The following is a 14,854-nucleotide window of genomic DNA, read 5'->3' as shown; positions in this document are numbered from 1 at the left end:
AAGTTGTTTAGTGATGTGGAAATTCGAATCTTTCTCAATTTGACCTAGTCAAGTCAAATTGAGACTTTCTTGCTACACTTCTCAGCACTCCCTCTTATTAAGAAAGGGATTTCAGCAACCCCTATCCTACACCTGTACAATGTACTATAGCAACACCTCTCACTATTTCTTCTGCTACTGAAACATCTACAACTCAAAAGCATGAAAAAAACTTAATCAATTATGTCTACAAATGTCTACTGAGAAAATCGTGTTGCTCCTAACTCTACTACTGAGCCTCCTCTACTATAAACACTCCTTTGCACTCTTTAGTGTCTAACTAACAGTGATCCTCCTACTACTAAATAATATTGCCCCCTGTAGTAAGGTAATGATCGATGATGAGAAAATGCCATGGATCCTGCCCAAATGTTTACAATTCTAGGACTCAGGATTTGCATTGCCCCACCTCTGGAGGTATTGATGCATGCATGGAAAAATCTACCTCTAACTTGTAGAGGTTTCTCACTCTGACTCCAATCTTCTTTTCTTTCCTTGTATCTATGTGTCTTAGAAAAGCTTTCCCTTTACTGAAGATCACATCATAGCCACGGTCTTCCAAAAACACTACAAAAACGAGGTTCTTATTCAAGCTTGGTACAAACATAACATCTTTGAGGAAAAGAGAGGAGCCTAACTCCCTCTTAAATATTACTTACCAATCTCGGTGGCACTATACCTTCCATCATCCCAAATTCAATATGCATCTGGAGATGTTTCATATGGAATGAGGCATCTAAATCCAAGTGCCACACACTCCCCATCACATTGTTGAAAATGCATGCGATCAGAATGAAATCTAGCTCGAACTGTGAAGCCAATGTTTCACCTGCTTCTCCTACTACAGGCTCCTTCTTGCTAGGATTTTTGTGTGGACACTTTGTGGCATAGTGTATGAATTCATGAAAATTGAAGCATTTTATTTTGGGCAAGTCCTTCTTCTTTCCCCCTTGTTTGCATTGAACCTCTCCTTTGGACTTCTTTCCCTTGGCCTTCAATCCTTTTCTAACTAGAGAAAAATACTCTTCTGCTTTTATGGATGTTACTCCATCTCTAGTATTTATCATGATTTCTTCTTGTACCAAATCAAACCATAACCTTTCCCAATTCATTAAATTTTCCCTTCCATTCACAAAGCCCTCATAACTGTGCTTGAATTTTGGAAGGCCTAGAATAACTAGGATCATTAGGTCATCTTCTACAATAGTCACACCAACCCCTCCAAGCTCATCTCAAACTTGTGTAAATATGGTGAGATACCACTAAATAATTTTATTCTTATGCATTTTGATATTTCAAATTTTTTCTTTGAGGGACAATTTCCTATTATCACTGTTATTCTCAAATAGCTCTGTCAATGCCTTCCACATTACAAAAGGAGTTTCTTTCCCATGGAGATTTGAGACAATGTGGTCTTGCACTCCCTCCAAGATAATTCTCCTTTCTTTGGTACATCTTTCTTCCATTTGGATAGGTTCTATGCATTAGCTGATCCTGGTTTTACAATGTTTGTCTTGGCATATTCTAGCAATTAATGGTCATCAAACACTGCCTCCATGCAATCCTTCCATGAAATGATGTTCAATTTGTCTTCCAAGAAATACTCTAATTTCATCCCGTTAAAGGTCTTATTCCCAACTCTGAATAAATCTTCCTACACTGATGCTGAAAATTCAAACCTCCCGAGGAACACATTCAAAATTTATGTTATAATGTGAATCCAACTCCGATACCATGTAGAAATATGGTGTAGAATTGAAACTACTCAAGAAATTTTAATCTTAATCAAGAGACGCAATTATACTCTACTACTCTATGGAAATTAGTTCACAACTTATAACAACAATCTTAGACATGAAATAAGAAATAACACACATGCACAATACCCTTTTAGGGGGAAGAAATAGCTAAAAACCTTTAATATTGCTTGCATTAATCATATGAATATAGAATGTATTACAATTGCTAGCTCGCTCTAAGAACAACCTGTAAGTGAATAACATATCTCTCTACTCAATGGAAAGCACTGAACTATACTTAGTCATTGTATTCCTCTTCTTGAGCCCCTATTTCCTTATGTGATTCCTTAGGAATTAGGCCCTATTCTATAGGCATTCTCCTCCAATTGATTGTGCGATTCCTGAGGTTGGATCATTGATTGCATGCAATGCCTATACACTCAAGACTAGCCTACAACTGATGTTACATTTCCTTAGAATGTCCACCACAATTGGGGAACTCAAATTCTCTGCATGCACTAGCTATTTTGGGTTGATTGATCAGTTAACTAGATGATAACGAAGTTAGACTGTTGTCCCATTGCATAACTAACCTTTCACTAGTTCTATCAACAATTAGAACTAGTTTAATTGAATACAACTGGAAATAAATGACCTTGATTTCTACAAATTAGAAATCACACATGCTTAACTAAACTCCAAGCCCTCTAACTTGAATTTACTAAGCCAACTGAGTGACAAGAGCCATGTTGCACAATTTAACTACCTCCAAGTTGTCCGTTGATGTGGAAATTCATTTTTTTCTTAATTTGACCAAGGCAAAGTCAAGTTGAGACTTTCTTGCTACACTTCTCAACAAAAAATGCACCCATGCAAGTAGGAATAGTGGAATAACATATATTTTTTGATGTTATTTATGAGGAGTTTTAGAATTTGACATTTAATGATGTATTTTAAAATATTATTTTGATTTATCCTATTTATCATAAATTTTCATATCTATTTGATGTCAATGCAAATAAACTCTTATATAATAGACATTTTATTTATGAAAAATTATTCACATCATGTCTTAGTAATTAAGATGAAATTGAAAACCTTCGCAGTGAATATTGAAAGGATCTATATCATATATTTCATTATGATAATAAAAAATTAATATCTTATGAGATTATTCAAAAGTTTCGTATGAGTCAAACATCACATGATTCTATAACAAGTTAATTAAAGACGAGTAAAATTCCATTTTCATACCTCACATATTACTCTACAAGCAATAGGAAGGTCTACCTGCAACCATTTTAGCGAACCAAAAGCCATTTGTTCAAGATAAGAAGGTGTTTTATTAGTGAAATCTAAAACTCCAATGTTGTGAGAATGTTGTTTTTAAGTGATAAGTTTAAGGTTTAGTTTGAAGTGGTGTTATGTTTTCTTAGGTATTAATTTTACTTATGATTAAAAAATTTCATAAAACTAGTGTAACCAACAAAATTCATTCTTTCTTGGTTACATTGGAAAAATAATGTTACATAGCCTTGTTATTGTTGATAGTTAGAGAAGGAGAATTGTATATATTAAGTATCTTTTGAGGAAAAAACAATTGTTGAATCATGTGCTTTGAGCTATTTTAATTTATAATTCATTTTATAGGACCTCTAATAAATCAAATCCTTTACATCTCAACTACCCTAACATATCCTAATAAGAATGATATATTGACTAACAAATTTTCCTATTGTATGTTTTCTTGATAGTCTTCAAAGTATGACTGAATATGATATTTTCTTGTTAGTAGATCGTCTATAATGATATCATACAAGGTATGCTACTTTCTTCCTCATTCATAGCACAAGAGACTAGTATAAATCCTCACTTCTAACAGTAATTGTTTTTTAACAGTAATAATAACAATTTGTTCTGTAAACATTCCATTGTATAGTATAATGTCTTCCACTCATTTTTTTACTAAAAATATCTTAATTCTTTTATGAAAGTATTATGGAATTAATATTTCTTTTCCCACAACTTATTAAATTAGGTTTATATTCGTATATTCCAAGTTTTAATTTTGATTATTCCATCATTCTTTATTCATGTTTCTCATATTTAAATGAATACCTCTTTGTTTATCATTATATATTTGTTTTTAGCACTCTTCAAAAGAATATGAATATCGATTTATTTGTAGTTATAACAATATTGCTATATATATATATATATATATATATATATATTGACCTTCAAAGTGATCATAAATAGTGCTCAAAGATCTTATCTAAAAATAAGATGAACCTCTGGTGCAAACAACAAAATATTTGAAAGCTATTTTATAATTGGTCTACGACATGTCTACATAAATTTAATTCTGATGGTAACTCCATGGTTTTTTCTTAACATAGTATATTTGACAGATTAATTTATTGTATTTTTCCTACGATCACATATTCAATATATTTTTCTTTTTATTAAAGTATGGTTCTCGATTTCTTTATGTTATAAATAAGCTTCGGGAGTGTTCTTCGTCGAGGTGAGAAACACATTCCTGCGGCCATGTTTACCATATTTTTATAATGGATCCAACGATTCAGGTGCCTTGTGGAAAAATCGATGGTCAATATATGATTAGGGTTTTGGACTTGGTTGAATGTGTTTTCTTAGGGTTCGGCACCACCCTTGTGTTTCTCATTTTTCATTTCTCCTTAATTATACCACTTCATGGCCATGGTTCTACTCCTTTTTCAATAGATATCCACCATTCTCGATGGCTTAACACTACATGTGTAATCTCAATGTGTAATTTACCTCCATCTGTCATTCAAAGATTACTGAATTTACGTTGTTATCTATTTTCAAGACTTTTCTTCTATAGTGTGTCAACAACACTCTTAATGGTAAGGATGCTTAAATCTTCAACTCAGTTATATATCCATGGGTTCTAGTTAAAAGTAAATTTACAACTATTATACAACAAAACTTATGTTTGATTCTCAAAAAAATTATTCTTGTAGGTTTTCTAGGTTGTTTTGTTCTTTCACAATGATTTGTTGCAATGGTTGTAATTTTCATAAAATGGTCTAGAGTCAATTCTCCCATATGGATTCTTACAAGGTAATTTTTTTCTTCATTCAAACTCTATTTTTTCTTTTCTTACTTATAAGGGTTAATCTTTAACCATGTTTTGTGCCAATTTTAGAGACATTAATACCTTATTTTTCGTTTAGGGTCTTAACCTTGTTTCAAAGTATTCTTACTTTCTACTAAACTGTAGGAATTACATTTTTATTTGTCGGTGTATCAATTTAGCTTCACGACCAACCCTGTTCTCTACCAACTGTATCAATATTTTTTGGTTCATGTTTTATGATTTATTTGTTTTCTCGTATAGTTGACCATTTTATGATTTATTTGTTTTCTTTTATAGTTGACCACCCCTTCTTTACTTATTTATAGAAGAAAGATCAAAGGGGTCACAGTTACACAGGTAATTACCCTTAACAAAGATCAGATTAAAATCTTTTAATTTAACAAGTTATCCTACTATGTAGTGACAATACATAGTTCTATTCTTCTTGTGGCAGGTGTTAATCTCTATGACTCTTATTTAGAGAATTATTTGTCTACTGAATATTTTTTAGGGTTTTTTGTTCGACACTAAAAGCTTTCTTTCCCTAGGTTGGAAATTATTCTTTAAGCTTCCTAGATTCTCATTAACGAATGGAGGAAATTATTATATATGTGAAGGTTGAATGTTATGATTGCAGACCCTGTAATAATTATTCATTGTTATTCTTTTTTCTTTATATCGAATAATAGGAGGACATACAGGGTTTCTTGCCTGATATATGGTTTTTTTTATTTGGAAAACGTACTTTTATTTCAGTAGAGCTACAAGCTCTTTAATAGTAACATTGTTTTCTATCTATTTAAAAAAAATGATATAAATTATTTAAGAAGAATGATTATTGTTTGGACTTTGTATATATATATATATATATATTTGTTTATACATATTTGCTCATTCTGGTAATTTGCCTTATTTTTATTAGTAAATTAATTATTCATTTTTTGAACACGAGAGAGAGAGAGAGAGAGAGAGAGAGAGAGTTATTAATTAATTTAATTGAGTCTGAACTTGACATTTTGGTGTAACTAAATTTTGGAGCCTACGTTGACTGTCATTCTAAGATATCTAGTGTCATCACATTTTTTGATTGGCTATCCTTGTGTTCTCTCTAAGTGTCACGTCCTCCTGAGTCAATGTCTTCTAAGTGTCATCACCTTATGCTTAACATTGTTTGTGTTATCTTATCCAAATATGGGTGAAAACATAGATTTTCTTGACTTAGCAGCTACCTTTGTTCACCATGCAACACACAAACAAAAGTGAGAGAAAAGCACTTTCCTTGCATTAAATTTCACTCCAAGATGACAAATACTTGCACTCTAGTTGAGACAACTGCTTCAGGCTGAACAACTGCGTCATAGTGGAGTGCACTCCTTCATGCTCAATCAATGCACCCTCCACTTGAGTGCACTCCTTCTACTCAAAGACTTGCGCTCTCTTCAACACATGCATGACAGTGCTTTTCTTATTGCATGTGGGTGCACTCCTAGCAAATAGGAGCCCCACTTTACTTCACTTGACTAACTCATCGACTCGTTAACGAGTGGAAAGCATGCATGAAAATGATATGCATGTAATCTCCTTATAATCAATCTTGATAATCATTCTTTCACATAATCAGTTTCATCTTGGTTGAGTGTAATCCTTTCGATCAAGAAGATCTTTGTCGACTTTCATTCCAAGTAAGTTTTGCATGTTGACTATATTTCTTGCCTTTGATATTTTTTCTATTGATCTTACTTTCCTTCTTGTTGTTTCAATTCTTTTTAGTTTCTTTGCTAGCATTTTAGTTCATTCTTTCTTCTACAAGTCTCAAATTTTTGCCGTAGGTTGTGACTCTTCACATTCTCTAACTCTCCATATTCTAATCATGATTACAATGGAATCGATAAGAAATTGTAGATATTTCCTATCAGAATTTATATAATTCTATCTTGATGTTGAACCTTTTCTTGAGAAATTCCAAGATAGAGAGCACGTTTGGAAGCAAAGGCTTGATCGTCAATGAAAATTGTGCCCATGAAGACAATTTTTCCTCAAAAACGCACTCCTTCTACACGAAGAACTATGCCCTCCTTGAGTGCATGAGCACACCTTGAACCCATGAGTGTTTTCCCCTTCATCCCTTCGACATGTTCCCTTGCACCCTCCTTGTTCCCTTGAGCGCATGAGTGGACTTGGAAGGCTTGAAGCTTAACTCCGTCGACCCTTTGGTGTGTACCCTTGCATCCTCTTAGCCTCCTTGAGTGCATGAGTGAATCTCAAACATATGAATGATTTCCTTCATGCTTCAATAGTGGTCTCTATGGCTTTAATGAGCTGTCTATCTTTCTTGAACACATGAGTGCATCTTGAAGCCCTCTTCTGAACATTTGATCTTCCTTCGTGATCTGAAAATGCACCCTCCTTGTTCTAATGGATGTTTCTTGCTTGTACAAGTAACCATGTCCTGTCATTGATAGGATTATTCTCTCAACTAAGTTTGACTGCCTTTTGAAAATGATTTGCAAATTTATTTATTGTAATAAATAGAGGATTCCATAAAGCTAATTTTTGTTTCCATGAGTATGCTTCCACATACAGGAGTTCCAACTACTAGTATTATTACTTTATCGTCATCAGTTGGCACGATGCCTCTTGCTATAGTTGAGTGACCACGAAAGAAGCTTTAGAAGCAAGAATTGAATAAGCAATGGAAGTTACAAAGCCTACCATCCTTATTATTACAAATACATAGTGATTTATAAGCGAATCTACCTAGGTCACGTGGAAAGATATTAAGGACACATTCATGCAGAAGGAATTCTCTGAATATTTGGAAGACAAGGAAGTATACATTAATATCAGATGGTCCAATATACATGAGATTGCATGAAAGTTCCAACTCATAACTTGTGCAGAGGTTCAGGTAATTTAATGGATTCTATCACACATGGATGATTTAGATTTGGTGCTTCATAGTGAAAGTGGTGGTCATGTTGCCAAATACTATGGATGGAAAATGTGGACTTATTATAAGATGCTAAAGTCCATAGAATATGTCAATAAGATTCTACACTAGATAGGTTCATATCGACACAAGTGATATCACCTAGTCTTGGTGTCGAGAGCCTGTTGATTTTTGAAATCACCCATCTACAGTCTACCCACCTAGGATTCTCAGGGAGGTGTGCCAATACATTATTGTTATGTGTTTTAGGTTTCATGGGTAGAAGAATGCTGAAGTATTTGAAGAAAATTGGATATTTATGCTCAACTTGGTTGTTACTTGTGGAAAACTATTCAATTTTGAAAATATACATTCTTTTGAGTTGCAACATCATGTTAGGAAGGCTAAAGAATCTCTAAAAACAAACCAGACACCAGATTTTTATATGTTAGCATATATATTAGATGGGATCTGTGCATAGTATGCATTCCCAGAGATGTATTAGAAATGGACCCTAGATGATAAGTTTCTAGTTTACTTCCACTACAAGGTATTGTCAAAATTGAGTTTCAAAGGGGCATACGATAGATTGCTAGAGAATTTATTCATAGTCATATTTTAAATGATATATTATATTGATCCTCTTTGCATGATTGACTCGGTGAAGGAGTCATTACATGATATCATAGATTGGTTTTCTATGCCAAAAGGAACATATATCAGCTGATTTGGATGTCATATTTCTCCTCAGCTTATGTCGTGATATGTGAGTAACAAGGTGGTCTTGCAAGAAGTGGCTTATCAATTGAATAAAGAGTTACCAAGAGTTCTTCACAGAAAGAAGAAATCTCCTTGGCCCACATTTCCTTTGAGGATTAGAATGTATGAGTTGAAGAGCCATAAGGTGGCAAAAGAAGAAATACAAGAACTAGATCACTTGCACTTTATAGTCAAGGAATTTCATGGGTATGACCCCAGGAGACTGTGCAAGAAAAATTGTGATAGGATTGGCTTCTCTTGGGGATATTCATCAATTACTGATGCAGAAGATTAAAAGGTGAACAACAGGTACAATGCACTAAGAAAGACACATCAAGGAGTTGAATTCTATTATCCACTAGTTCCACTAGCTAAAGATGTACAGGTACATGAGGCACCACAAGTAACTACTCAAATAATTACTGTAGCTCCTTGGAAAAGGATCAAGCATGATCCAATGGCACAAAGTAGTAGGAAATAGAAAGTTGATCCATTGAATAAGGGATTTATTGAAGTTGAACAAGAAAAGAGAGAATTAAAGGACAAGATGAAACATGAAGAAGAAGAGAAGAGGAAGCAAGATGAATTGCTCAGGAAGAAACAAGAAGAAGAAGAGGAAAGAAGTAAATTGTAGGAAGAACAACAAAGGAAGCCATAGGAGGAGGAAGAAACATAGAGGCTGGAGGAAGAACATATGACTCGGGAAATAGAATAATAATTAGAGGAATATGATGTCATCCAACCCATAGACGATGAACCAGGTTCTCCGCTATAACCTTTTCTCATGGGTGGCCATCTCTCATTTGATGAGATGGGGATCACACGTCCACCAGAAGATAAATTCATGGACGTGCAAAACGTCACATTTGATCAACTGAGAAAGAGGATCATGCAATAAAGGTGAATAGTCTTCCCAAATGATCCTTAGAATCTTGCCTTTGTATCCATAGAAAAGGTGATAATTGCAAACACCAAGAGGAATCCCCAAAAAATCATAACAACTAATGTTTCTTTTGCTACAACGACAGAAGATAACATAGAGTATTTTTTGAATGAGCATGCACAATTGAGAAAAGAGTTAGCTGCAGTAAAGTAACAAGTGGAACATCTCACTATAGAAAATCTATGACTACCTTCCCACAACTTCAGCACAACATAGTGGAAGTCTACCATACAGAAGGAATTAGGGCCAATGGAGGATATCATGGTGTAGTTGCATGATGAAATGATACTTTTGCATGAAGTAGTGGTTCCCCTTGTTCATATACAAAAGAAACAATAATAAGTCTTAAAGCTCCTAAAGGTGAAAACCAAAGATGTTGATCAAATCCACAAATGGGCTACCAAGTATCCAAATGTTCCGCAATAGTTGGTTAGAAAGGATAGGATCGTTGTTGAAGTAGACAAAGTAAAACTAAGACTCCAACATGATAATTACATGCCACTTGGAGAAGATTCAACTAATAATCTTGCTTCCTCTTCCACTATAGGAGATTGGCTTCTCTTGGGGATATTCATCAATTACTAATGCAGAAGATTAAAAGGTGAACAATTGGTACAATGCACTAAGAAAGACACATAAAGGAGTTGAATTCTATTATCCCCTAGTTCCACTAGCTAAAGATGTACAGGTACATGAGGCACCACAAGTAACTACTCAAATAATTACTGTAGCTCCTTGGAAAAGGATCAAGCATGATCCAATGGCACAAAGTAGTAGGAAATAGAAAGTTGATCCATTGAATAAGGGATTTATTGAAGTTGAACAAGAAAAGAGAGAATTAAAGGAAAAGATGAAACATGAAGAGGAGGAGAAGAGGAAGCAAGATGAATTTCTCAGGAAGAAACAAGAAGAAGAAGAGGAAAGAAGTAAAAGGGAGGAAGAACAACAAAGGAAGCCATAGGAGGAGGAAGAAACATAGACGCTGGAGGAAGAACATATGACTCAGGAAATAGAATAATAATTAGAGGAATATGATGTCATCCAACCCATAGACAGTGAACCAGGTTCTCCGATATAACCTTTTCTCATGGGTGGCCATCTCTCATTCGATGAGATGGGGATCACACCTCCTCTAGAAGATAAATTCATGGACATGCACAATGTGACATTTGATCAACTCAAAAATAGGATCATGACACAAAGGTGAATATTCTTCCCAAATGATCCTTAGAATCTTGCCTTTGTATCCATAGAAAAGGTGATAATTGCAAACACTAAGAGGAATCCCTGAAAAATCGTGACAGCTAATGTTTCTTTTGCTACAATGACGCAAGATAACATAGAGTATTTTTTGATTGAGAATGCACAATTGAGAAAAGAGTTATCTGCAGTAAAGTAACACATGGAACATCTCGCTATAGAAAATCTATGACTACCTTCCCACAACTTTAGCACAACATAGTGGAAGTCTACCATACAGAAGGAATTAGGGCCAATGGAGGATATCATGGTGTAGTTGCATGATGAAAAACAAAGATGTTGATCAAATCCACAAATGGGCTACCAAGTATCCATATGTTCCACAATAGCTGGTTAGAAAGGATAGGATTGTTGTTGAAGTAGACAGAGTAAAACTAAGACTCTAACATGATAATTACATTCCACATGGAGAAGAGTCAACTAATAATCTTGCTTCTTGCAACTAACTACAAAATGGTTTAGAGTGTCTAGAATAGAAACACAAGATGCGTTCAATGGGATTGATTGGAGAAATAAGAGGCAACGAAATCATCTTACAAGAGGTGAGGATGTACATTGAGAAAATGAAGAAAACATTAGAACAAGAGTGCTTGGAGATCACTAAAGACATTATTCTACAATATTCCATTTCACGAGCTACAACTCACATGGAACTATCGGGGCTATGGAATAATGTACAATCAAGCTCCAAATCCATATTGACATAAGCGTTGGAGGTGAAGATGTGGTTTGCAGTGGAATTTTCGGTCAAGATCAAAGTCATTGCTACATAATTAATAAACGTTTTGTCATATTATAACTTTTATCTCATATAGCCACCATATTATATGTATTTTGTCTTATGTAATGAGTTTAGTGTAATAAATTCCAAGAGACACATGTGGAATGCAAATGGTGATGTATAGAATGTGAAGGGTTGTATGGAAGCCTATAGGTCATAGATAAGATAATTAATAAATTATTACTAAATTTAAAATTAATTTATTACTTAATTTAAAATTAAATTAAATTCATAATGAGAAATATATCATATAAAAAATTTCGCCTCCACTATTTAATAAATTTGGAAATAAAAAGATTTTCAATCATAGACCATAGTTTATGGTTCTTTGTTCAAATTTCAAGGATATAAGTTTATCTTAACTATTTAATAAATTTGGAAATAAAGGTACATTGCCTCATAAACTATATAAATTTATTTTAAAATGTAAAAAATTTGGCTTTGTAAGCTATAAAATAGTTGTGATACCTTTTTACTTGTGAGACTTTTAATGATATAGTGTTTATAAAATTTTGGTAGTTTTTAAAATAAGATAGCCCAATTTTTATTTTTCTTCATTCTTTTTATGTTTGTTTGAACCAAGTGGGGGTACGAAATTTGAATCTAATGATTTACATGACCAACTGAGCTACTAAGCTCTCCCCATGTGCTTCAATTGGTAAATTCAATTCATATCATAAAATCTAATTGCTAAATTTTCCTTATAAATATTCCATAAAAAATATCAAAATACATTGAAAAATCAAAATGGAAAAGCTTCAAAGCTGAGATAAATGTGATAACCTAACTTGTAAAAATGAAAATAGCAAAGTTTCACAATTGAGATAAATGTGATAACCAGACCTACATGAGCATCAAACAACATTGTTTTCTTAACAAAACTTTGTTACTCCAAAATTCAATGTAAAGTAAATCGGTCTAATACTAAATCTAGAATTTTATTTTCTGAACACAACATCGTTACTCAAAATTTGATGTAATACAAAGTCAAAAACGACAACCACATCACCATAAACTTTGTGATTACAAAGTCTTGTTTTAACTATTTCAAACCACGTACTCATACTCTAATTATTAGACTCCATTATAAAATAGAGAATTATCAGACTCCATTGTAAAATAGAGAACTACTCATGAAAAATTTTCAACTGTGACTATAACCTGTATGGAAATTCAAGTTAATGGAAGATCTCACATTTACCACCTGATCTACTTCATTACAGTATTTTATTTTCTTTAATTCAAAAGTAGAGAAATCTAAACCTAACTATCACGTTGTCATGTTGACGAGGTAGACTTTCCAGCCTCTCTATCACAAGGATTTCCAAATGAATTAGGATTTCTGATTCTTTACCGAAACCCATCATGGATAGATCTTCATGGGTTATAATTATTGTAAATATCAACAACTTGAACAGTTAGACAAATCAAGATTTGGTTGACAGTTAAAACAGTGCGATCTAAGGGTGGAGGAAATCTCAATCGTCTAACAATAGATATGATGGTGCAAAAGAGTGCAAAGTGGAAACTAGGGAAGTTATTCTTAAAAGAGAATGCCTTACGATGTAACAAGATGGTATGACACAAATAATAGCATATAAATTAATGAGCAGCCTAGATCCATCCTAATGCTGAGAGGAATGAAATATATCAAGGTGCAAACTACTTTTTTGAGTTCAAAACTTGAGGAAACGTTTGCACCTCGAGATATTTCATCCCTTTCAACGCTTGATAGATCTGGGGTTAAGATGGATCATGCACATTGGACATATATTTTCCTTAAGTACATGAATGCGAGCACATGACTCTTTACACATGACATTTTTCAACTTCAGCCAATCGATCAATCCTCTCATGAAATTTTTGATGTGCAATATTTATATCAGTAAGAGTTTTAGGTTGATCTTGGACTCTTATATCTTCTTCTGCTATTGAAACATATACAACTCAGAAGAATGAAAAGAAATTAATCAACTATGTCTACAAATGTCTACTGAGAAAATTGTGTTGTTCCTAACTTTGCTACTGATCCTCCTCTACTATAAACACTCCTTTGCACTCGTTAGTGTCTAAGTAATAGTGATCCTCCTGCTACTGAATAATGTTGCCCCCTGTAGTAAGGTAATGATCGATGATGAGAAAATGTCATGGTTCCTGCCCAAATTTTTAAAATTCTAGGACTAAGGATCTACGTTGCCCCACCTCTAGAGGTATTGATGCATGCATGGAAAAATCTACCTCTAACTTGTAGAGGTTTCTCACTCTGACTCCAATCTTCTTCTCTTGCCTTGTATCTACGTGTCTCAGAAAAGATTTCCCTTTACTGAAATCACATCATAGCCATGGTCTTCCAAAATCATTACAAAAATGAGTTTCTTATTCAAGCCTGGTACAAACATAACATCTTTGAGGAAAAGAGAGGAGCTTAACACTCAAATTTTTCTTTTACTAGGTTGGAAATTATTCTTTGAGCTTCCTAGATTCTCATTGACGAATGGAGGAAATTATTATATCTATGAAGGTTGAATGTTAGGAATGCAGTCCTTATAATAATTCTTCATTTCTATTCTTTTTTCTTTATATCTAATAACAGGAGGACATATAGGGTTTATTACCCTATATATGGTTTTTTTTTTTTTTTTTATTTGGAAAAAGTACTTTTATTTCAGTAGAGCTACAAGATCTTTAACAGTAACTTTGTTTTCTATCTATTTAAAAAAATGACATAAATTTCTGGTAAATTTCCTTATTGTTATTAGTAAATTAATTGTTCTTTTTTTGAACACTCTCTCTCTCTCGAGAGAGAGTTAATAATTAATTTAATTGAGTCTAAACTCGACATTTTAATGCTATGTTGCCTCTATGACAATGACCCTCCAAAATTTTGGTCTAACTCAATTTTGGAGCCTACATTAACTGTCATTCTAAGATATCTAGTATCATCACATTATTTGATTGTCTATCCTTGTGTTTTGTCTAAGTGTCACATCCTCCTGAATCAATGTTTTCTAAGTGTCGTCAGCTTATGCTTAACAATGTTTGTGTTATCTTGTCCAAATATGGGTGAAAACATAAATTTTCTTAACTTAGTAGCTAGCTTTGTTCACCATGAAAAACACAAACAAAAGTGAGAGAAATGCACTTTCATTGCATAAAATTTCACTCCAAGATGACAAAGACTTGGACTCTAGTTGAGAAAACTACCTCAGGCTAAACAACTGCATCGTAGTGGAGCACACTCCTTCATGCTCAATCAATGCACCCTCCACTTGAGTGCACT

Source organism: Pinus tabuliformis, chromosome 1_2 (assembly GCF_031772625.1).
Source record: "Pinus tabuliformis cultivar Carrire ecotype Pingquan chromosome 1_2, CPIR1, whole genome shotgun sequence".
Classification (NCBI taxonomy): domain Eukaryota; kingdom Viridiplantae; phylum Streptophyta; class Pinopsida; order Pinales; family Pinaceae; genus Pinus; species Pinus tabuliformis.
Note: the sequence above shows the minus strand (reverse complement) of the source record.